Below are 26,173 nucleotides of genomic sequence, written 5' to 3' on the forward strand. Positions count from 1 at the left end.
ACATCATCACTGCCGGACTCAGCATGTGCCTGGTCCCCTGCAGATCTCCGGCTGCTGGCGCCATCGGCACTCTCTGTCCGCGCCATCTCCTCCAGCGATTGTGATGTGCCCTCTCCACTGTGCCCCGGGACACTAGCCGACAGTAAAGTCCCCACCAAGGTGTGTGTGTCTGCGCTGGTGCCTGGCTGGCTGAAATGATGTGCTGCAAGTTGCACTTGTTGGCCCTCAGGTGGGGGGGGGGGGGGGGTGCCGCAGGATCGAGGTGCAGGTCGCTCTGGTGATGATGCTAAAATTAACAAGGACACTGCATCAGTTAGCGTTCATTCACTTCAACCTTTCACCCCTTTCCCCCCCCAGCCTCATAAGTCGCTCACCCTTCAAGACCCTAAGGAGACGAACATTGGTGAGGTGGGAAAGAAAGAGTCAAAAGGAGCCCAACCTTTAAACACACATGCAGCCAGGCTGGTCAGATGGCCTCAGGAATGCCACATGGCATGTTGTGTACCATTGGAGTGGGGAGAGTGCAGAGGCCCCTGACCTGGATGCATTGTGACCTGGAGAGTTGGAGTTATGAGGAAACATCGCAAACACTTGCGACGTTTGCTGTGGATCACAGGAGATTGACAGGTCACATTATTAACCTTCATACCATTATGAGGGGCATAGACCGGGTGGGCAGAAGGCAACATTTCCCCTTGGCGCAGGGATGATGTGGCAGCATTTATCTAAGTTGAGTGAGGTTCACAGCTGAGGTGCTGAAGACCTTTTGGACAGATTAATGTCAGACTAATTTCAGCACCGGCTGAAAGGGTGGTGGAGGTCCCAACCCCCCTAAGATGCTATAAGTTTTTGGATGTGCAGCAGCGATGCCCTGGCATGTTAGACCATGGGGATAGTGGTCACAAATGGGATAAGGTGACTTTGGAAGGTGGTGGAGATGCGAATCCTCAAGGGGCCGAGGGACCTTTGTGTATGACCCACACGTCTGAGTGTATCAGTCTGTGAATGAGCAGTGTTGCAGCATTAGCGATTGTAGCAACCATCAGTGGTTTGGATGGTGGGGAGACAGAGTGGATGGGACTGTGGACCTCAAATACCTGGCCGCTGCACCCCAGCCTCGCTGACACCTGCTGACCTGCCTCCTCCCCAGCTCCATGGCCTGCTCCTCAAAGGTCATGAGGCGCTGGAGCAGGGTGTGCCCACCACCAGTCCACTGGCGCTCCCAGAGATTGTGTTGACTTTTTGCCTGCAGAACAGAGAAGAGGATTTATTGGGGCTAGTCGCTCATGTACTCTGCACGCGCACACCTCACCCAACCACAGTGGCCCATCTGAGGCCTCCAGTGGCTCCTGTCCACACTACTGGTGATCAGTCCCCAGAAGATAGTCCGGCTGCTCCCAACCCCCTCCCCCAACGGCCACCTTGGACACATTCGGTGTCCATCACTTTGAATAACACACGGGTCTTAGCGCCCATGGCAAGGAGGCGCAACTAGGTGCAGCGTCAAGGCCAGCAGATGGCACTTGGCAATGACACCTTGAGGCTCCCCTTCCACCATCTCATCACCGTCAATAAGACATGTGTTGGATTTCTGCGTATGTGTCTAGCTGCCTCCCCTGCAGGTTGCCCCCAGACTACTCAAATGTGACAAACACCAACATATGCTGCGGGGAGAACCCATCTTCTCCTCAACCACTAAGGCTGATGTGAGCATGGTCACTATCTGTTTGCCCACCCAGTGTGCGCCCAATGCAGTAACGACACTAAGACATGGGGTGGGGGGGGGGCGTCAAAGGCTAAGGCTGCCTTCTGAGTCAAATAGCCAAGGCCGACATAGTGCTCACCCTTCCAGAGTGCAGCAAATCATTGAGTCTTTTTCTGCACTGGGTGCCAGTGCGCCACACATCATCATGGGCACTGACAGCGTCACCAACCTCCCCCCACGCCTGGCTGCCCTCCTCCTCCCATCCTCCGGATACAGCAGGTGCCGACGGATAGACACCTCTTGCAGGAGGACAGCAAGGCAGGCATCGGAAGCCTGCCCCCCCTCCTCCTGCTCATGCTGCTGTGCATTCGGACCTCCCTCCCTCTCTCTCCCCTCGAGCAGGCTGCCCAGCCACTCTTTATACAGACTGTATGTTCCCCATTGGAACCGGCAGTCTGAGGCCACCCTCCGCTGTGAATATTTTCCCGTTCTCCATGGGAGTCACTAACCTGCTAGGAGGGCCTTAATTGCACCCCCCCCCCCCCCCGCCGTGGAAAATGGCGGCATGGCCGGTTCCTCCAGCGGTAATCGGCCGCCCGCCCACCAAGCGGAAAATTCTGCCCTATGAGTCTAATTTGACTTTTCTTTGACGAATCAGTTCTTTAGAATATTCTCACTGATACATTAATTATCTTATAACCAGTAAACACGATTGTGTACCTGAATCATTAAGGTGAAGCTAAAGATACTTTCAATCAGAAAAGGAACACAATGTTTTGGGTTTTTTTTAAAACAATGTTTAATATACAATTTACAATATCTAATCTTTGGACTTGATTTACTGAAGCTTAGAAAGCTGGAAGTACTTGTTTGTGTTCTGGTCGAAGGCAGTGCTGAATGGACTGTTCCAGGGATTTTAATTACTGTTTTTAATTTATATTAATAAATTGCCTTTGGAGTTTCAATGCACATTGGTCAAATTTGCAATGATATGGACCAGACGGTTTTGGGGAAGTGGTTAGGAGAATAAAACATGAGTTGCACAAAACATACAAGTGGCAGAACAATGGTCGATGTAATTTAATGCATAAAGAAGGAAAAATGCTAAGTGTATTGTTGAAATAATTAAAAATAATATTAAAAGGCATCTAAACATTTGAGTAGACTTGCTGGCTTAACTTGTCAAATCACTGTGAAGTAGCTTTCAATGTTGAGCTAAATTGATAAACAGGAAGTGGGATTAATACATTGTCTACACTAGCCACACCCTGAACTCTGCGTCCAGTCCTGGTTATTGTGACAGAAGGGAGACATTAAAGTGCTTGAGGCATTTTAGAAAACAATCATATGGCATATGCCAGAGGTCTCAGTCATGAGGAAATACTGAAGAACTGTAGAGACAGCAGAGGTGATCATATGGAGGACTATTAGATTAAATGAAGGCTCATTCCAACTATCAAACATCCCTGATGAATTGATGTTGTGGCCATCATACCTGTGCAATCACAGGATGTTTCTAGTTTTAATCACATCGCATCTGAATATTTGAGGTGTTTGCATTTCATTTCCTTGCTCAGCTTCAACAGTGAAGCAGATGGTCAGCCATGATACAATCGAATATAAAAACAAAAAACTGCGGATGCTGGAAATCCAAAATAAAAAAAGAAATACCTGGAAAGACTCAGCAGTTCTGGCAGCATCGGCGGAGAAGAACAAAGGTCATGAGGACTCGAAACGTCAACTTTGTTCTTCTCCGCCGATGCTGCCAGACCTGCTGAGTTTTTCCATGATACAATTGAATGGTGGAGCAGGCTCGACAGGCTGATTGCCTACTCCTGCTCCTGTGTTGCTATGCGAACTGTTGTTCACAAGTTTTAAAAAAAAGTAGAATCTGAACTCATTTCACCAAAGTCAATGAACCTGAGCCTGAATTTGACTCAGCTTGAATAACCACTTGCTGGATATTGTCAGGTAGATGAAGAATGAACTGAGGAAAGGCTGACTTTCACATCCCAATCTCGCTAACTGAATGACGTAAACATGGTGTAAAGATTAACAATAAACCCTTGAAATGCCTTCAAGTGGTTTTTGTCAGTTGCCTTTATCTATGAGAAAGGTTTGCTCAAATTAACACAATAAATGACCAACAATAACCCTGGGAAAATTAATCAAACGTGTTTACTTTTTGTCTTTAAATAGATGTAGAATGGGGCATGGACCTGCTGTGTGAGAGATCACGCTCCGTTCAGTAGACAACAGAGTAACTGTGCTTTGAGTCAGGATACTTGTTCAACACACAGGAAAGACATTGTTAAACTTCCTTAAAGGCATTTGATACCGAATATGCTAATCTGATTAACAAATGCATGGTTTCGCTCCTACTTACTCTGTTCTGAATGCTGACTCATTCCTGCACTCTCTCACATTGGCTCTGTCAGCCTTGACTAAGTGCCCATACTTCACCTGTAAGACTGGAGAGTTGGTGTCAGCAGACTATATTATTGTGGGCATTGCTCTTCTGTCCTTGTAGAAATAAACTATTGGAACAAATTGTTAGTGATCAGAAGCAGCAATCCAAGCTGATCTTGCCATCCTGTGTTGTTTGCTTAGCCTGGAGGTGCAGAGGCAAATTCCAATGCCTTTACTACAATCGCCAGCAATGATCAGCTAACCCAGCATAGTTCAGAATTGAACCCAGGATCTTTCTCGTCTCTATGACTTGGTGCCAACACATTATACATTTACTCACTGCCATTGGCTGGCTCAAACCCTGGTCCATGCAGCCTGATGTACAGGGTGACATTTTCTCAGAGATGTATTGATGTGTTTGGTGTTGATGGTTGAAGGCAATGAGTTGTATGGTTGAAGAATGAAACGGTGAATCTGGGCTAGGAGCTAATTGATGCTGATATTGGAGTGGTCCTGTATGCAAACCAGGTAAGTACCTTGGTGCTTTCGGTGTAATCATCTTCTCCATTTTGAATACTCAGTGACCAGGTTTACAACGGCCATTTGAGATCGTCAATGAGGACTCTGTCATCAAAGGACAAATTCTCTGCTTGAAATCACTGCCTTTTCTAGCCTAGGAGAGAAAATAGAATCAAAAAGATAAAACCCTGAATAAATCCCTTGGAATGTGGAAATTCAATAATACAAGATGACATGACTGATTATTAAAACTTCACTTTCGGACAAGAGAGAGGATTAGTCCTGAGCTGTGAGGCCACTTGCAATCTTAAGATATCATAAAGGATCACCATAAAGAAAATTCCTGCACATTTCCTCCCCCTTTCTCTCCCTACACTGATATGGACAACCATCTCTTCCTCGGCCTTCAAAATGAACCAGAGTGCATGAGTGTAGCCTTCACCCAACTCCCTAATCCTTCCTTATCAGTAGATGATGGACCTGACATATGTGTATCCCCAAAGCAACAAGGCCGAGATCAGGAACTTTGAGAAATCGGGGGTGGTGGGGTGGGTGGGGGGTAGAAAAAGGCAGAAAAACATTGAGATGAAAATAATCAGAATTCCACCTGTGGTTGCTGCTTGTAATGGAGGATGGAGCTCTGAGTAACATGAAGCAGGAAGCTGGGGTGAGAGTAACCTGTAGAGATGGGGAGAGAATGCTCGAAGGAATGACAGTACTGAGTAAAGCTGCATTCCTTTTGTACTAGCGCATTGCTGTCACCCAGTCCCACTGGGATCGGCTGAGCCAGCATTGTTATAAATAAAATTTCACTATCGCCAGCCTCAGTGAATCCTGGCAACTTTACTATTGGGTTGCTGCTGTCTGCTGACAGCCACCCTGTGGTAGATTATGCTCCCGGCACAGGGATTAGAACAATGTAAATGTTGGCAAGGGCGAACAGTGGAAATCCTTCTCTGGAGACTGGGGTCAGACTGAGTAAAGGGACAAACATTGTGAGTCATGAATGATGGGGAATTTGTTGCTTTGGTGAAAAATCGGAGTGTGTTGCTTTTCCTCAGTAATTAACAAGCCAGCGAGGGAATCCAGAGGATGTGCAACTTTGAGATTTCTGTACTTGCAGTTTTACCAACTAGATGAAAGAGAGCTGGGAGTATTCTTGCTCAGTTTATTATCTATAATAAAATTGTCAGTAAATTTCTGACAGAAGAAATGTTCCTTTTTAGTTTTTGAGTAAAAGACTGGAGCAAATTTCCTGTTGGGAGTGTGTACTAACTATCAATAGTCAAACACTTAAGTTGAAGTGCATTTGGATAATGACAGTGTGTACCTTGTGTCTAAAGTAAATGCACGACTAGAATCTCTACACTCAGGTTAATTACTTATTAATGTGTTAATAACTTCGTTTTTTGAGTCGCTGTTAATGAGCAATCTGCTAAAGCAAGCCCCCTTAGCAATGCTGATTTCCCGTTGAGGTCAGGAAAGGAATGAAGGCTTGGTCATACTGACTGTTCACAGTGACGTGAAAGTGAAATGAGTCAGTCAGCTCTGTGAATATGATTAATCGGCCTGAGTAACAAGGCTATTAGTGAATGTAGCAGGAGATAGATGGGGAGGTGACATTGTTCTCTCAAATAAATGATTGTATATGAAAGAAATTTCTCATGCGAGTGTAAAACTCAAATTATGAAGTAAACTCCTCACAAAGGAACAACTGGCAAGACTTGTTTTATTTTGTAACGAGTGAGATGCTGAATGGTTGAATTGTTAAAATGTTTTCCATAGTTCCTGGTATTGAGCTGCTTCAAGTAGACCAGTTCCAGATTGTAGCCAGGATGAAAATAGGACTCCAATTGGACTCAGCACTCCTGGGCCAGGGAAGGAATAAAATCAGTAAAATCAGGGGTTCCTACCCCGGAATGCTCTGCAGAGTCTCCGGTTATGGCCTGAGTTATAGAGACCTCAAAGTTGACAAGGTCACACGTGATGTCGAGATTGAGGGGTGGAGAGGTTGATGTGTGGGTAAACGAGGGCAATAAAAGGTGGAGCAAAGAAACGATGAGAATTTAGGTGTGGATTGACATTATCACGGATAATTAGTTACTGGGTGCAAAGTTTGAATGAGGATAAAAGGTGAGAAGCTGTGTTATGAGGAAGTTGCCAGGGGAGCTTCAGAGGTCAGGACTTTGTAGGAGAGCTGGGAGGAGGGGTAAAGGGTGACATTTTCAAAAATGGTGAAACAACCAGAGAAGGAAGAGAAGTTCAGAATTAATGTTGACGGACATGCATCATGGTGCTTAGTGCAATGAACATGGTGAAATATGTAGCTGGGTTCGGCAACCTTGATGCCCATCGGTGACCCAGCTATTGGTCAGGGGCTGAATGTCAATAATAATGAAAACGGAAAGAACTGGAAAAACTCAGCAGGTCCGTGGAGAGAGAAACTGAATTAATGTTTCGAGTCCGTATGACTCTTTCTCGGAACTGATTCCATTGAAGAGTCATATTGTTAACTTTGTTTGTCTCATCACAGATGCTGCCAGACCTGCTGAGTATTTCCAGCATTTTCTGTTTTTATTTCAGGTTTCCAGCATCCGCAGTATTTTATTTTTATTGCAGCAGTATGTCAATATATCATCTTGAAGCTATCAGCTGAATATATCCATTATTAAGCTGATAGGCTGGGAACAAATTTACTTATTTAAACAGTTTTAGTTTAAGTCATTTATCTGTGAAAATATATTGAAAAAGACTCGATGATATTCTTGGGAATAACTTGTTACAGCAGAGCAGTTGCCAAGTTCCACAGGTATAATTTCTACAACTATTTATGTTAAGAATTAGATGTAATACGCAAAGATGTTGGAATGTTATTAATAATTGCTAGTTATTACTAATATTATTTACTTGTTAATTCTGTTTCTTTAATCTGTCGTCTGGGTTTTAACCATTAATCAATGGGTATTCTCTGATGGTTTTCTTCATTTCGGTATTTAGTAATTCACCTTTATTTTTCAAAAGTTTAAAATAAAGAAAGCTTCGTTCCTGCAACAACAGAATAACTTAATTAAAATCAAATTTCTTCTCAAGAATCAAAGTGGAAACACTTCACACTTACACTGTGCATCGTTAGGGAGGTAGGATGTTGTGTGTTTAGATCCTGCACTGGTTGAGTTTTGCAATACTGTTGAGATCCGTGCTGCACACAGACCTGCTCCTTGTTTCACCAGGCACTTTGCATTGTTTGAAAAGAAACCTTTGCCTAGGCTGATTTTGTGCATAAACATGTTTCGAGTTACAATGACTGACACCATCAATCGTTGAGTCAACTGACCCTTCAAGGAGTTTTTGATTCTGATCTGAAAATGAATTGTTAGATCGCTTGGCTGAGCGAACAGCAGGTTAGTGCTGATAACTGCTGTAAATAGTTCCAATGTACTTTATTCTTCAGTGCGACAGAAATCCTGGGCTAGGGAAGATTATGAATTGAGATGGAAAATGTTTCTAATCCATGGAACTCAGGCAAAATATCAAAGTTTATCATGGTCCCTGTACATTCCCATGAAAAGAGCTGAGCAGAAATATGCATAAAATAATCGCTTTCTTCAATATAGCAAAAGTTGATTATCTGAACATTATCTTTGCACACTAATCTCCCACAAACCAAACTGACTACACTTCAAAAGTAGTTCATTGGCTTTCAGGTGCCCTGAAAGGTGCTATAGAAATGCAACCCCAATTTGCTTCTGAGTTGAGGTCTGATCGAGGTGGGGGGAGGTGGAACCGGGCAGCAGATAATAATTAAACAGTCACTGAATCACATAATATAAATCATCTCCAATTCATTCAGCTCCCTCTGGTGGTTGAATATATTATACCCTGTTGATCAGTTAAACTGTATAAACTGGGGTGAGGTTCAGGAAAGTGATTTTCTTAAATCAGCAATTTTGTTTCTGCCTTAAGTTGAGCCCCTCTGTTCACTACAGTGGATACCACCTATGATAAGGGAAAAGTAAATTATGAACTCAATTTTGTTGCAATATTGTACAGGATAAGAACAATAAAGCAAAGGGACAAAGACAAATTTAAATTATCCATTAGGAAGCAGCGCTTAGATTCTAGCCATCATGGCTGAAACAATAAAAGTGACCTTGCTCAGTCTTTGCTAATCTGATGACCAGTAATTCTCCGTTATCCTAAATAAAAGCAAAATACTGCGGATGCCGGAAATCTGAAACAAAAACAAAAATAGCTTGAAAAACTCAGCAGGTCTGACAGCATCTGCGGAGAGGAACACAGTTAATGTTTCGAGTCCGTGTGACTCTTCATCAGAACGAAGGAAAAATAGAAATGAGGTGAAATATAAGCTGGTTGAAGGGGGTGGGACAGGTAGAGCTGGATAGAGGGCCAGCGATAGGTGGAGGCAAAGAAGAGATTGCCAAAGGTGTCACAGACAAAAGGACAAAGGGGTGTTGACGGTGGTGATATTAGCTAAGGATTGTGCTAATGGTGACATTAAGGGTAGAAAGCAGGACGAGCAAGTGACAGATAGCCCTAGTGGGGGGTGGGGTGGGGTGGGGGGAAGGGATTGAAATAGGCTAAAAGGTGGAGATAAAACAATGGATGGAAATACATTTAAAAATAATAGAAATAGGTGGGAAAAGAAAAATATATTTAAAAAAATATTTTAAAAATATTAAATTATTGGAAAAAGGGAGATTGGAAATGGGGGTGGGGATGGAGGAGAGAGTTCATGGTCTGAAGTTGTTGAACTCAGTGTTAAGTCCGGAAGGCTGCAAAGTGCCTAATCGGAAGATGCTGGAGGAACAGCACTTCACCTTCCAATTAGGCACTTTACAGCCTTCCGGACTGAACACTGAGTTCAACAACTTCAGCCCATGAACTCTCTCCTCCATCCCCACTCCCATTTCTGATCTCCCTTTTTCCAATAATTTAACATTTTAAAAATATTTTTAAAATATATTTTTCTTTTCCCACCTATTTCTGTTATTTTTAAATTTATTTCCATCCATTGTTTTATCTTCACCTTTTAGCCTATTTCGATCCCTTCCCCCACCCCACCGCCACTAGGGCTATCTGTACCTTGCTCATCCTGCTTTCTACCCTTAATGTCACCATTAGCGCATTCCTTAGCTAATATCACCACCGTCAACACCCCTTTGTCTGTGACATCTTTGGCAATCTCTTCTTTGCCTCTACCTATCGCTGGCCCTCTATCCAGCTCTACCTGTCCCACCCCCTTCAACCAGCTTATATTTCAATAATAAAAACAAAAAAACTGCGGATGCTGGAAATCCAAAACAAAAACAGAATTACCTGGAAAAACTCAGCAGGTCTGGCAGCATCGGCGGAGAAGAAAAGAGTTGACGTTTCGAGTCCTCATGACCCTTCGACAGATCTGTCGAAGGGTCATGAGGACTCGAAACGTCAACTCTTTTCTTCTCCGCCGATGCTGCCAGACCTGCTGAGTTTTTCCAGCTTATATTTCACTTCATTTCTATTTTTCCTTAGTTCTGATGAAGAGTCATACGGACTCGAAACGGTAACTGTATTCCTCTCCGCAGATGCTGTCAGACCTACTGAGTTTTTCCAGCTAGTTTTGTTATTCTCCATTATCAGTTGATTCTATAATGGGGTCTTACTGACACGTTCCCTGAGCAGGAGAAATTCCATTAACTTGTCCAACTCAGTATTTCACTGAAGCTCTGAGTAGCTCTGAAAAAGAGTCATATGGACTCGAAACATCAACTGTGTTTCTCTCTTCACAGATGCTGTCAGACCTGCTGAGCTTTTACAGCATTTTCTGTTTTTGTTTCAGTATTTTGCTGCTTTGCTAGCAAAGTGTTCACAGGTCTTAAACATTGCCCTGGGAGTTCTTCGCTGACAAAGCTATGAGATAATTGTCATTTATTATCACCAAGTGCTTTATTGCTTTCGATGGTATTAGTTGAAGTAGGACTAGGGACCAGGACACTCTTCTTGCATGGGAGCTTCTATGTTTAACTGAGCAGATAAAATGGGGCCTCAAATTATCAACGAACCTGAAAGTACCTATAATCATTCATTTTTCCTTATGACTGTACTGGCATGTCAAGTCCTGGCATGAGGTTTGAATTCATAGCTTTCTGATTCAGAGGTGAGACTGGGATCTGGGACTGGGAGTGCCTTTCCCACCCATACCTTCTCCCAGTGCTTTGTGGCATGTCAGCCTATGTAGGACATTATAACCCAGTTGATATAAAGCAAGCACGGCCTCTGTGATGATCCTGTGTCTCCTCAGCACTGTTTACCTGTTGTGTTCAGGTAGTCAACTGATGTGGAATCAGTGATGGAATTTACAGCACAGAAAGAGGCAATTCAGCTCATGCACTCGCTGGTGCTTGACTCCAAATATATTCTATAATGGTTCCTTCCTTTGCCTTCATTAAAATGACCATCAGCCCATCACAAGCCTCCATAAATGTCTCTCTAAGTCCTTAGTGATAAAGCTCAGATACCCTTTTTAATCTCTTGGACTTATTGGGATCTTGTACTTCATTCAAATCAAAGTTCTGACGTGTGTTTAGTGTTGAATGGTATGTTGTTTGTCTTGTCTTTGCTTAGCATGTTTGCTATCTCTTGTTCATCTGCATGCTCAACTCCATTTGGACCTCTTACAGTTCTAACTTCCTCTTTGACAACCTTCGTGCTGGTAATGGTATTGAAAGAATTTCTGCCATTAGGTTTTGTAGCTGCTGAGCCTCCCTCCAGTTCTTTCCTGCCACCTCAAATCTCTTTTGGATCAGTTTCTGTATAATCTTATCCTTGGTCTGATGGTCATTCTGACCTGAATTGTAAATGTTGCTCCATTTCCTAATGTCTTCTTTGAATTTTCACACTGATCTGTTGTGCAGCTGTTTTAGTTACTACATGTTACACTATGTTTTTAGAGAATGATCAGTTACCCTTGACAGGTCGTGATCATGGAGATTGTCATGGGGTTGTCTATCACCGAGTATGGATGGTCATGTGGGTTGAAGGTTTGGGTAGGAATTCAGGAAGTTTGGTGGGGTTAATAATGCTCCTTTGATTAAAATACTCAACATCTGCAAAGTATCAGAGCGCCATAGGTTACATTTTTGCTCAACAGTGGGAGTATTGATTTTTTTTTTGTATCCTGTCTGGTGATAATCTTATGATTCTTATTGGGGCTTGTATCATGGTTCTAATGGAGTTTGTAATGGAGCTTGTAACATGGTTCTAATGGGGTTTGTAATGGGGCTTGTAACATGGTTCTCATGCCTATAACCTGCTCTGTCTTTTTTAGTTGACGCTCCTCCCCCCCCACCCTCCCTCAGTGTGGAAATGGCCCAAATAAAGTCAATTCAAGGCAGGGAAAACATGAAGAAACTACATTTTGTTCTCTATTTGTTCCAGGATTATTCAGCTGCGATTTAATGTTTCATACCAAATGTGACATATGGCATTGTGATCATTGGAACGTGAAATCTGGTGTTTGTGAATTCTCTCAAAGATTTTATATAAGTAGAGAGAGAGAGAGAGAACGAGGTTTAAAGGAATATTTTTGAGGCTAGACTAGACATTTTGACATAATAGGTCCAGCTGTTTCTGATTGCCGGAAACTGTAACTGAATCAGATGTTGTGTGAAGTGAATGCTACTGGTTGCAGGAAAACATTGCCAAATTGTGCTGGGGTACTGGTGAGTGATTTATTTCCTATGGCCTGACCCAGCCGGTTTCAACAGTAATCTCTTCCGCACTCTTCCAGGCACTAACAATGTTTGGGAGCAAATTGCACAGGCAAGAGAAATAGCCTGTGAATCTTTACCCACTATTATGTGGTGGAGACCATATAAATTGAGACCTGATGTTGATGTGTAGCTGCAGAAACTCTTAACTTCTAGATATAAACATGAAGGATTAGATTAACCACTGCTGACCCCTGCTTCAGTTATACCCTCTTTTGATATGGTAGAACAGGAATATCCAATCAGATGCATATTAAAACAGTGCATGTGACTCATATGAGAACATAATAAATCAAGTCTTCACATACAAAGAAGCACACAAGGACCAGTCCTCCTTTTCACCTTACCCTTTCCTCTACCCACACTCATTCTTTCCCCTCTATTATCCCCGTTCTCTCACCAAAGCTTGCTCCTTTTGCTTCCCTCATTATTCTTTTCCTAACTTTCTATTCTTCACTTCTGGTCCTCATTCTTTTCTGTTGATCCTCATTATCTTTTTCTTTCTGGTCCCTTTATCCTTCTCTTTTATATCTTCAGTCTCTCTCTCTCCCCTTTTCATCTGCTCCTCTCTCTCAGCTGTCTTGTTTCTCTATTCCCTTTTCGTCTTCTGTTTTCTCTTTATGATCTTAGACAATTCTAACATGCTGGAGGTGCATTTCACCATCAGATCACTTAATAACCACATAAAGAGAATCTTTTTTCCCTCGGAGGGCCGTTAGTCTATGGAATTCTCTCCCCCAGAGAGCAGTGAAGGCTGGGTCATTGAATTTATTGAAGGCAGAGTTGGACAGATTTTTGATAGATAAGGGAAGGGAAGGGGGGGGGGGGGCGGGGGTGGTTGTCGGTGGGGAGGTGGGGCAGGGCAGACAGGAAAGTGGAGATGTGACCACCATCAGATTAGACATGTTCTTATTGAATGGCAGAGCAGGTTTGAGGGCCAAAGAGCCTACGCCTGCTCCAAAGTTCTAAGTATGCTTCTGGCAGGGACTATTAGTTAGGAAGTGGAATTTTGGACATTATTTTCACCCCTCTGGGGATCCTAGGATCTGCTCCAGTTGAGAGTGAGCACAATAGGTCACTAAACTTCAATCCTATGACCTCCCTCATCTGTGAACCTCTGTAGCACTTTGGGCTGTGCATTTGCCCAAATTCCAACACTACAATGTGTGCTCCATATAATTCTCAAGTTCTGACTTTGGATATTGATATTTTTGTGCATTTTCTATGTATCTGTATATTTTGAAATTCAGTCTCAAGTTGGAGCTGATTCTATTTGTGTGAACTGCAAGTTCACTGTTGATTAGGGGGCAGGTTCACTGTTGGTTAGGGGGCAGGTTCACTGTTGAGTAGGGGACAGGTTCACTGTTGATTAGGGGGCAGGTTCACTGTTGATTAGGGGGCAGGTTCACTGTTGGTTAGGGGGCAGGTTCACTGTTGGTTAAGGGGCAGGTTCACTGTTGGTTAGGGGGCAGGTTCACTGTTGATTAGGGGGCAGGTTCACTGTTGGTTAGGGGGCAGGTTCACTGTTGATTAGGGGGCAGGTTCACTGTTGGTTAGGGGGCAGGTTCACTGTTGATTAGGGGGCAGGTTCACTGTTGGTTAGGGGGCAGGTTCATTGTTGATTAAGGTACTAAACTGAAAGATCACAAGGAGAAAACAGGTACATTTGGTTCCATAGATCCCACAGAACATTGATTGCTTGAAAATCTCCTTGGAATCCATTTCTGCAGGTTTAGATTGTAAAAGGTGAAGGAGATTGTCCAGAGGGCTCAGGGCCGCTGCATCATCAAGGGGAAAGATACAGGTGTGATGAAAGCTCTTCACTGTAAAAACTTACAGAAATTGAAAATGTTTTGAATTTGTTGGTCTTCATTATCAGAATGGATACAATATGAACAGATTTGGAATATTATTGTAAAGGCCTTGCTGTGATACCTGGAGGGGGTGGATGGGGGGTGGGGGATTTTATGGAGCTTGCAAGAGCTGCAAACGTGGTGTGAGGGGAGGCTGTATCAGGTGGGATGCAAGATTTCAATTTCCTGATGGCAGGTAGAGATGCAGAGATTGTCAGTGGCGTGTTTGCACTGTGCAGAGCATTTTGCCATCCTGTGGTGGGTTAATATTTGTAATACATTTGCGTGCCATGAACACCCATTGGTGTTACACTTTTTAAATTATGTCCTACCTTCAAGATAAAGTTAGTGGCACATGAGGATCTCGTGGTGCTCGGTTCACGTTTGTTTAAAAGTGCGTGCACCAGCCAGCTGTGTGCAGTTGTGTCTGAGGTCAGCTGTTTTCCTTGTTGAACTCTGTAGTAGGAGAGTGGCAGCTTGCATGGAGGCTCAGGACTGGCAAGGGTGAGTCAGGGTAAGGGACCAGGGGGTTGAAAGGATGGGGTTTGGGTGCAAGGAGGAGTGGAGTGGGAAGGGCTTGGCGTTCTGGGTGTGGTGGTGCGGAGGTTGTGGGACAGTCAGTCAAGGTAAGAAAATGAGGGGCCTAAAGGGCTGTGCCAGTACTGTCGAAATGTGTGTCCATCTCAGGGTGTTGGCTGGGAGAGTCCTTACAGGGCTTTGAGTTCACCTACAACGTTTCAATTATCTCCCCCCCGAGATTGATCCTTTACAATGCAGAGAAGGGAGGGTTAGGTGAGCCTGCAAGATCAGCCATGTCCCACAGAGTGGCAAGTACAACACTGGACAATAACATGAATGTTCAATAAAGAGAGAACAAAAAAACACAACATTGTTTCTTCCACAATAAAGGAAATATTCCTAACTCCCTGTAGTCATCAATGGGTGCCAACCATGAGAATTGCCAGTACATTTAGCTCTCTGACTATGCTGGTGTCAACAAATAAACATGATGCACATAGGAGTAAAGTTAAAATGTAATGTGAAATACTTAGTGGAATTTAAATTTGTAAAATCACCCGTGGCACCTCTCAATAAGTCTTATATTAATGGTAATGGGGTTGGGTAGGAAAGTTTTGTCTGTGATACAGAGCCTCCCTGTTTGACTAGGAGGCTCTTTTATAGCCAACCCATAGCTGCAGCATTGTCAGCTAATGGCGTCTTTCACCACTGAAAAGCTTCCTCCACTGCACAATTGCACATTTCCCGTGCAAGTTGCTGGCACTTTAAGTTTTACTTGTAATTGTTTGGGAAACAGGGAAAATGCGAGAGGGTAGAAGTGGTGCACACTTCCGGTTCTGCCATTGGTAACAGAGTACCACTGATAAAGTTCCACCCCAACTGTCACTGATATTGAGAGACATGGAAACCTAGCCTGGATATAGAAACTACACAGTAGTGAAAACTGGAAATGCTAGAAATGCACAGTGTCCCAATCAGTGCCTCAATCAGGAAGAGACAGCAGAACAGTCATTCTCACAAACACATGGCCAATCAGAAGGAATACCATAAAGTCTTAAATTCCTACCAATATATTAGCAGGGCTATTATCACTGGTGGTTGAATGAATCATACTTCAAATTGTGAAAGTTAGTGATATTTTGGATTCCAGTTTTCATGATAATGTTCCTACCTGTGTGAATTGTAAATCATTGTAATAGGGTTGTTCAGATCTAGTTTATTTAACCTCTGACGGAATGTAAGAGGAAGGGAATTAAAAGATGTTGATATTTCTGGTGTATAATTCCTTGGACTCTGACAGCCTTCCAGCATCTCAAAGTGATGACTACCAAAGTAATGATATGTAAGGTTAAGACATTCCCCACAGACTATGGTTTTCTGACCATTTATTCTGGTGGGTGGAAAACTGCAGACTGAAGAGTTTAGGAGCAGAAATTTCTGTTTGCTGTGCCGAGTTCTCAAGTTTCACTGAAAGGAAGGAAATACACCAAATATGCTTATTATTCTACACAGAACAATAGAAGGCTGATCAGGAAACAGCAGCAGGCCCTGCTCAGTAGCAGTTTGTTCACAAGTCTGCTGATTCAGTTCTATACCAGTAGTGTGTAATTTACCTGATTCCTACTTTACAACAGTAACTATACTTCAAAGTATTTCATTGACTGTAAAACGTTTTGGGATGTCTTGAGACCATGAAAGCTCCTATGGAAATTCATATTTTTACTAGATGTCTCTACAGTACTTTTGTAAATGGAATTAAACTTATTGACAAATAATATTTTCATGAGTCCTCTCACAAGTCTGTGCCTGGGTAACATTGGTTGGAATTACACAACTTCATTTTATTTAAACCCTTAACCATCTCTGAGGCTGAATTCAAATCCAGGTCTTGAAAAATAGAGTTTGGCCTTGAAATTCTCTGGGCTCTGATTCTAGTGGCTACCCTGGGACCACACACATGTGCCCTCCAGTACTAACTCCACTGAAGTTTACACAGTCGGTGAATGTGTGGTTAATCTGGGTGTTTCCCTGGTGCTCAGCTGCACACCACACACCACCCACCCCCAACCCATGTGATCACAAAATGCAGAGGGTGCAGAGGAGAACAACCAAGTCCGCTCTGGGCCTCAATGACCACTTGAACCTGTCAATGTTGGTACAGTATAACCCACTCATCACACTGGTTTCTAGTCCCAAGACTAAGTAGGAAGAGTGGGAACTCCCAGGAATAGCGAGTCACTGGCCCCCTCAGCTTCACTGCTGGGCCACTCCTTGATGTCACTGGCCTTGAACAAGGTAGGAGGAGGTTTATAAGATCAACTGGAGAATCCCAGCCATAGTGGAGCCCTGCTGCAAACCGTGTCTCTGCGTTTTTCTTTGGAATATCTAAGGAACTCTAAAGCTTAAATTTTTCTCTGTTTCTTCCTGCTTCTTTCCAATATTCAGTGACCCACTCCCATTCTGAACCAGCGTCAATCTATCAATTACCAGCTGAGAGTTGCACCCACAATATAAACCAACTCCCCTGTACTGCTTTGACAGTGAATGTTCTGATAACTTCTGGAACTCCTCCAATGATTGGGAAGTCCCTGTGTAAAATTGTTGGATAGTCTCTGAGTGCACCATGGTGACAAAAAATACATCACAACCTAACCTGTTGTGCCAGCAAATTACTTAGGGTAATGTTCCAACCTTTCTTGGTACTGTGCCACTGTATATTTTGCTTTGTACACAATGTTAAGAAAAAGTTAATTTATAGATATCCCAATAAAAGCTCTGTAAATAACGTTTAATAATAAAACAAGCAACATTACTATGACTGAAACAAAAACAAAAATAGCTGGAAAAACTCAGCAGGTCTGGCAGCATCTGCAGAGAGGAACATAGTTAACGTTTCGAGTCCATATGACTCTTCACCAGAACGGACTTGACACGTTAACTGTATTCTTCTCCGCAGATGCTGCCAGACCTGCTGAGTTTTTCCAGGTATTTTTGTTTTTGTTTCCGATTTCCAGCATCCGCAGTTTTTGGCTTTTATATTACTATGACTGAGATTTTTATTAACTCCTATCTCTAAACTACCAGTTATTTTAATTCCATTTTGTTACATTTACCCAAATTTATATGCATTCTTCATATAAACAAATCCTTGAGTCATCCTCATCAGTAAATGATGATATACCTATTTAAACAAAGGACATTTTCCCCTGAATCTGTTATTTTTAGGCATTATTTTCTGTGATGAAGTGGTTGAAAATGCTCTGATTGTCTGGTTAAGTTGTTTGGGCTGTGTAGTTTGGTTATAGTGATACCAGCAATCATAGCTGCAGTTAGTTTGGTTGACTAAAAATGGAAAAACAATTGTAGTTAGTTGTAGTTGACTTGGTTGACTTGCAAGCAACTACTATGAAACATTTTAGTCTATTCTACAACATAGGAAGGGAAATAACTCACTTTACCTCTTAATTTGATCTTTTCCTCTACTGTCTACAAAGTGATCTTCCTTCCTTTTCTGACTGTTAGAAAACTGCAGCCGTGTAAAGGCAATCACTGGTAGGGTGAATACCAAGAAGAACCTGGCTAGCTTTAGTTTGTGATTGTGTATCATAGCATGAACAGGCAACTTTGCAAATTAAATCACAAGCAGTGAACTTACAACAGATTCATTGCAGTTCACCAAGTTCGATGTACAAGTGCCTTCTGCATGTTCATTGTTTGAAATGCCTTCTTGTGTTTTCACAAACCCTTAAGGTAGGAACATGTGGGCGGGAGAGGAATGTAAAGAATTTTCCATTCTGTAGGAGAGAAGGATTAATCTTCTTTTCACTAGACTGACAGTGGGTAGATAGAAACATTCTTTAAGGCAGGTGTCATGGAAAAAGCTGACCTATGTTACTCAACACTGAAGTGCACAAATGAAATACTAACACTAGACACACTTCTCTATTCTCAATACATCACAATTAGGAGATTAGGAAAACACATGATCCTATTTTTGATTCTTCTATAAACTGCATCAACAAAATGATCAGAATTTCTAAGATGTATAAGTAAGCTTCAGTTTAGGTTGCATATGGAGTCCTGACTTAAACGTTTTGCCAATCTCTTAAAATTATTAATTTATTTTCAAGCACTGAATAAAATTTTGTATGCGGGGCTCTTTGTTCTCTGTTGCCCTGACTGAGATTGTGTTCACTCCATTTGTGGTCCTTAATAGGCACCAGTAAAGTGTAATTTTTAAATAATATTTTCAGAGTTAACAAGGATGTTGAGTCCAGAAATTGGATTGCACCCTGTCTGTTTTACAATGGTGCAATAAAGGCTAAGAGTCCAATATATTGGGTGATGGGCAGATACTCATTTTGTGCTGGAAGTCCACTATTCACCATATTGGACCAGGCTTTTCTGAAGGAGTTCAAGGCTCGTGACAGAAGCATTTAAATATCTCATTTTAGTATTTAGATAAAGATCCTACTCTCGTAGGACCTGTGATAGTGGCCTGCCCCATTGCCCAACTCGCCACACAATAAACCCGTCCAACAAATCATAGCGATGACAGGCAGCGAGGGCCCCAAATTCACTGATGCACCCTTGCTCCACCACGAGGAAGATATCACTGAGCTATTGTCACCTGATGTAGACAAAGCCCCAACCCATACCCTTAAATCAGGGCATGGGCAGCAGTGCCTGTGGCTGTTAAAAATCACCACAGCTTTTAACTTATATACAACAGGCTCCTTCCAGGCTGCAGAAGATGATATGAGTGACATGTCCCAAAGTTGATGAAAGCAAATTACACAAATGTTCAGCCTCTGGTGGTGCATTTGATTTGCTGCAGAAAATCCAAGCAGCCTGCACAGGGTGAAAGGTGACTCTGTATCCCTAAATAATAACTTACTGACCATGGCAAAGCCTGGCATTGCCCAATGGTTCCTGATACATTTGTAAAGCTCCCTTTGTGCTAATACCGGCTGCCAACATTTACAACAAGCCTTTTATTCCATTCTGACAGGGAGATATTGTGAACTCTGCTTATGCTAACAACTCTTTCTGTGACTGGACACTAACTCTGACATCAGTTTCCTGACACCACTACAAATATGGTCAAAACTGTAACATCGCTCCTGTTTGCTAGATGGCATACCCCATCAACCAGACAGAGATGACATAATCTGGCTACCAGGATAGGAATACTCCCTCTTTTATAATGTTCCTGCGATAACCTGGCGTTCCAGATGTTGCACAGAAGGTTTTACATCACTGAAACTGATATATATGTGTTTGATTGCACTTCGCAAGTGATAATGCTCCTGACTGCTTTTTCCGATGGTCGGGGAATCATTCTATCATCTTTGACCAGAAAGAATGGGATCCACTGTCTCAATGCTAATTAAACTCTACAAAGTGTGAGGTGTTGCTACTCTGGAGGCACCAGCGAAAACATCTCTTTCATTGGGTATCAATAGTCTTGTAACTATTTTTGCTTTGCAGCAGCTGTTAAAGCAATGAGGGGGTGGCTTCTGCTAATGGAATGGTGTAAAGGGGCCACAGTTACACCCTGTGTGGCTGGTTAGAAATGTGGGGAAGGTGTTGTTCATAATAAATTCTTTATCCCATTCCTCACAGGGAGATATTGTGATATTCTGCCGATGTTGAGTTTAACCACTCCGTCCCATGATTGGACTGTACATCCATTACGTTACTCGCTTCCTTAAACATTAGTGCAAAATAAAGGTGAAAAATTCCTGCTCTTTGCTGGATATGAGTCCATTAATCCTGGGCAGAGATGATATGATCATGATGTGTAAAGAGGGAAATACTATGTTGTAGAAGAGCTATTCAAGAAAAAGTTGTTCTGTAATGTTCTTGGCATTCCCTGGTCTCCTGTGTGGGGTGGTACACAGACCTGGGCACCCATACATTTAGTCCTTGGCCTCTATTGAGCTAATCAACTTCATTTGAGGCAGTGGGAAGGGAGCTCAAAAATGCCTTCTTGTCCTTGAGGGTGCAACATAGCCAATGTCCTCATTCCTGCTCACTATTCGGTGATACTTGTTGTAAAGTGATCATGTGTGGGCATCAGGGAGGACAGAGCGGGCCGAGGTACAATATTCCCTGGAACTGGCTACCAGCCAACAATCTCATTCTAGACACACAATGAAGAATAGCTGCTTGGGCATTGTTGGTCAGTTGCCATGCTCCATGGAACTGGACTCTAGTATGAGATGTTGGCTTAAGGAGAGGGGAGGAAAGGGTTGAGAATTCTCACTAAAGAATTTAAGATCTCCTGCAAGACCCTCAACCTTGTAATCTAGCTCCCTTGTTTAAAAGTCACGAAATGCACCTTAATTTCTTATTCCCAATGGGTGGGTACCCCATTAATACAGACCAGCAACAGAAAAATTATGTAACTGCCTAACGTATATCTTTGGTCTGCCTTAAATATTCTCTCAGTGATAGCAGTGCTGATCACTCCTATAACTTGTTTCTGTTTCCTACATCCAGGAGTGTGCCCATTGTTGTAATATGTCTTTAAGGGATAGCAGCATGTCAATGTAGGATAAGGGTGTTCAGCAGATCAAGGGTAGATGCGTGACTGGAGAATGGTACCATCCATGATATGGGCCAGAATCTTCTGTTTGACATGTGGGGGCAGGCCTGATCCTCAGTTCGGTGGACGCGCACCAGATTTGGCTGCATGCCCGCCAAACTGTCAAAGGCCTGTTAAGGCCATTAATAAATTAATTAAGCTATTTGACAGGGCTGCCCATCCAATCTTAAGGTTGGCGGGCAGGCGAAGAGCCCAGGCGGCCTTCACATTTCTCATGAAACGTCATCCATGGGTGGGATGGGGTTTCACGAAGGGTTTATAAATTAACTTTTTAAATTAAAATTCATCATCATGTCCCAGCTCATGTGACACTGTCACATGAGGGGACACGTCTGAGTAATTTTTTTTCACTTTAAAAATCTTTTGAAATGAACTTAATCTCTCTGAGGCAGCTCCGTGCCCCAACTCTCCCTCACCACCACCCCCCTCCCCCCGCCGCTGCACAGGTAGCGCTGAGCGCTTCCAGGTGTGTGTCACGCTGGGCGGGCCTTAATTGGCCCATCCACATAAAATGGCGGCGCGCAGCCAATCGCGGGCGCCGATCGGCTCCGAGCCCACTCCCAACCAGCCCGCTGGACGGGGAGAAAATTCTCCCCATGACGTAGAGAGTCACATGGTAGTAGATCGTGTAGAGAAGAATCTGGAAGGAGCCAGCATGGGGACAGCACTCATGCAGGGCTGTACCTTGGAGATGTTTTTGTTATGGGTTACCAATAAATGGTTTATGTTCAAACATACAAGCCTCCAGTCTTCTTAGTGAGACACCAAACAGCTGTTACAATGCCCATACTGTCTGATCTAATACCATTTGTAATCCATGATGTTGAACCAGTTCCATTTTGTGATCTGAGCTGAATATAATGGGACTGATTGTACAGCAAATCAGGAAAGCAGTGGGCGGGGCCTGCCCAATGACATTAACCTGATTAATTTTTACAATTGGGCCTCATTTAAATACAGGCGGTGAGCTGCCACACTGCGTATTGGCTGTTCAGTGTTCGAGAGAGCAGGAAATCTAGCAGTCCACCATTGCTTAAAGCCAACCTGTAGCTCATAAAGGAGTGATGAAGTCTTCATTGACGGTGAGTAGACAGTATGCAACAGAGGTAGCAGGTTGTATGACACTGGCCAGGGCAGCTTGATTTTTAGATACTGGCATCCTCATGAAGGAAGCAAGGTTCAGGGAAAGAGGTCCTCTTCCCTTCAGATCGGTGTCCCAGGAATTTAGCCAGCAACAGTGGTGAATGAGGTGGCTGGGGCAGTCGATGCCAGAAGCAAAGTTCCTAGGACTTGGTTGCAGTGCAGGAATAAATTTAATGACTTTACCAGGATTGCCAAAGTAAGTCTCCTCTTCATATCTCTCTTACTCTCTACACAGCGCTGCGCTAAGCCCAGCCCTGGCAATACTTCCCTCCCTGGAGTAGGTTACAGAGATGGGGTTTTAATGCCAATTTGTATTGAATTATGGGTAACTTTATCTTGTGGAACTTTTTCTCTTTGAAATAATTGAGACTGTCCAAATGCATTCCACTTGGAATCCTTACATTCAGGAGAGAAGAGACTTTCTAAATTCAAACCTGCTTCCCAAAATCCATGGACATTGATGCACTACACTCGCCACCTCCGGAACAAACTGGTTTGGTGTAGGAACAAGAAAGAGGTCTCAGACTGAGGAGATCACTGAATCCCATACTCAATATCTATTCCTCTTGTACTTAGAGAGATGAAAAGGGCAATGTGCAAGGAGAAAGGGAATTCAAAGTGTGGGAGACTAAAGATGCAGCTGAAAAGATAAAGCTTTTATGATGCTTTTAGAAACAGGAAAGGAGGTAACAAGATTGATCTGATAAGGCAATAGGGAAATGGGAAACAAGGGGGAAAATATGGAAGAGATATAGGTCAGAGGGTTATGGATTAGTTGGAGTTTATGAAGGAACTATTTGGTTAGGAAAAGTGGTGCAGTGTTAATAGAAAGTTTTCTGGGGACAGGGGATAGTTTTGACAACTTACCTACTCCCTGTGTGTGAAAGGGCCCTATAGTATCTGAATCAGTGTGACATTGGGCAAAATCTGTTTTGAAAAATGTGGGGCAGCTTGGAGCAAAGGAGACTGAGGGGTATTGATAGAGGTGTTCAAGGTAATGACAGACTTAGATAAGGTAGACAAGGAAAAACTGTTCCCATTAGCTGATGGTGCAAGGACTGGGGGTCAAAGATTTAAGGTCTTGGTAAGAGATACAGGGGGAATGTGAGGAAGAACTTTTTTTACACAGTGGGGGGTAATGACCTGGACTTCCCTGCCACCCCCCCCCCCCACCCCGAGAGTGGTGGAAGTGGAAACAATCAGTAAAAGGAAATTGGACGGGCACTTGAAGGAAATAAACTTGCAGGGTTACAGGGCTCAACTAAGGGAATGGGACTGACTGGGTTGCTCCATGGAGAGCTGGCATAGACTCGATGGGCTGAATGGCCTCTTTCTGTGCTGTAAATAACTCCATGACCTATGTCAAACTGAATGGTGCAAGAACTATCAGACCCAGCAGCAGTATATCTGCATCACACATGTGTTACTTTGTACAATGCTTTACAGTAAGTCATACCTGCCCATTGAGACTTTTTTTTTGGAAACTTAATGGACCAGTGTATTGGATCCAAGATTTGGAAATCCACTTATGTAAATTACATCAACATGATTCAGTAAGGAAGGATTTATATCAGGAAGGTCACTGTGGAGCAGTTTGCTGTATAACTGTGGAGTTAGATTTCGACCTGACTAAGGAGAGACATTGTAATTACAAATTCATAACTTCTGACCACTGCAGCACTTTTAAGTTGATTGAAATGTTTAGTAAATTAGCTGCAAAAATATGACTTGTGAACCCTTTCCTTTGAGGTCCCACATCAGTGAAATTACAGATAGCTGATTATTTGTGAAAGTAAACCTTGATCTTTAAAGCTTTCAGATTTTTCCTTGGTTAATGCACTTTCCTTTAATATTCAATAATTATAGCTGTATGTGGACTCGACAGTCATTACTGATCCACTACGTTGGGGAGTTTAGAGACACCAGTCTGTGCACAGAAAGATGACTGATGGAGGAACAGAGTGAAAATGTAGCTACAGGATTGCCAAAGCTGGAAATGAGGATGATGGGGGTTTCCTGACAATTATGGAATTTCGAGAACCTTGCTGACAACTGGTTGCTCATGTGTTAAATTGAAAGAATGTACAAAAAAAAAATGAAATTCTTATTTTGACAGGATTGAAGTTACCAGGCTGGCAGTTTATGATTCAGAACACAAGAACTGGCTCTTCCAGGATCATAACATGTCTCAAAACATCTTGCCCTCAATTTTTTTTCCACTTCAACGTTTTTATAACAACTTGCCATTGTTTATCCTACAGGGAGTATGTGGTTCACAGATAAACGGAAACTAGTACCTCCAGTTGATAACTCAGTCTTTATCAGAGAACTTGCTGCAACTCTTAATTACACATATCTTAAAAATAGCTCATTGCAGGAAACTGTCAGTCTGCAGGATCTTTATCTTTTGTCCCCAAGTACACAGACAGAATCAGCTCAGGTGAACACTCTAAGGAAAAATACAAAGCAGTAAGTTCAGAGTCAATGGCTATCAAGAACAGCTGGTTTCTGATCCTAAGCTTTTCTTGTACAGCAACAATATTCATACTTCAGCTATTTGTAGATTTGAACCTTTCCACCTCATTGGCCTCAACACATACTGCATCCTGTGCTTCTGAACTCACATTCACATACTGCCTGCCTGCAGGATGTGGACTGGGCTGGGATTCTGTGCTGCTTTCTCACTGCTTTATTTACTGTCCAGTAAAAGGAAATATTAAGGGGCAGAGATTAGTTGATGACAATAAGTACTCTTTTAGCAATCAAGACTCATTCCAAGTTACACCGTTTGATGTTAACTGATGCACTGACTGTTTGGAGTACAACTGAATGCAGAATCAATGTCAACATTTTCTGGTAGGGATTTATCCCAGTATGCATTCAGCAGATGAAAAGACGGATAAAACAGAACTCTTTAATAGAACAACTGATCCTGCAAGTTTTCCTTTCCTCTCTTGTGTAAACAGGTTCCTGGCATTTGGTATGATTGAAATCGAAAATTCACTGAATGGGGAAATCACAGATCACATCACTGTGTTTTGTGTCTCTCAATGTTCCTGAGAGCGGCCATAAGCAATATATTGGTTGGGATTGTAGCTTTCTGCAAAATGTGCACAGGTAGCACAAATTCCAAATAAATTAGTTACTGCCTGCCTGAAAATAACACCAGCAGGAATCTGGCACAAATGTCCTAACCACTTGCATCTAGAAGATAGATCAAAATTTCCCCATGATAAACTTCACGATCACAAGCCAATAGTTTTTCTTTTTAATCAAACCATTAGTAACTCAAAGGTAAGGTGTGCTTCTGCTGCATCACACGCTGATTAATTAGAGCAGTTCAGTTTATCATAATATTGAATAAATAATCCTCAAGTTGGTTCCATTATTTTACTTGCCTATAAGAAGCCTGGCCAGAAAATGGATGCAACAATGACTAGTTTCTACCCCTTAACTTAAAAACAATGAAAATAAACTCAGCCCACAAAGCTAAAATACCCCTTTTGTATGATCTGTCTATTACACGGCTCAACAATTGAACTGAAACACGTTTGATGAAACACTAGCATAAATCTTCATAGTGGAAAGAAAGACTTTCATTTATATAGTTCCTTTTACAACCAATAAACATTTTGTTTAACTGAAA

The 26,173-nt window shown here is 42.7% G+C and overlaps 1 long non-coding RNA gene across 1 annotated transcript; it reads left to right on the forward strand.

Annotated features, from left to right (window-relative positions):
• The first annotated feature begins 5,507 nt into the window (after positions 1–5,507).
• LOC121288538 lies at positions 5,508–26,173 on the forward strand. The gene is made up of 3 exons (XR_005945373.1): positions 5,508–5,628; positions 22,345–22,466; positions 24,394–26,173. It is a non-coding gene; the product is annotated as an uncharacterized LOC121288538 (long non-coding RNA).

This window comes from Carcharodon carcharias, chromosome 15 (genome assembly GCF_017639515.1).
Source record: "Carcharodon carcharias isolate sCarCar2 chromosome 15, sCarCar2.pri, whole genome shotgun sequence".
NCBI lineage: Eukaryota > Metazoa > Chordata > Chondrichthyes > Lamniformes > Lamnidae > Carcharodon > Carcharodon carcharias.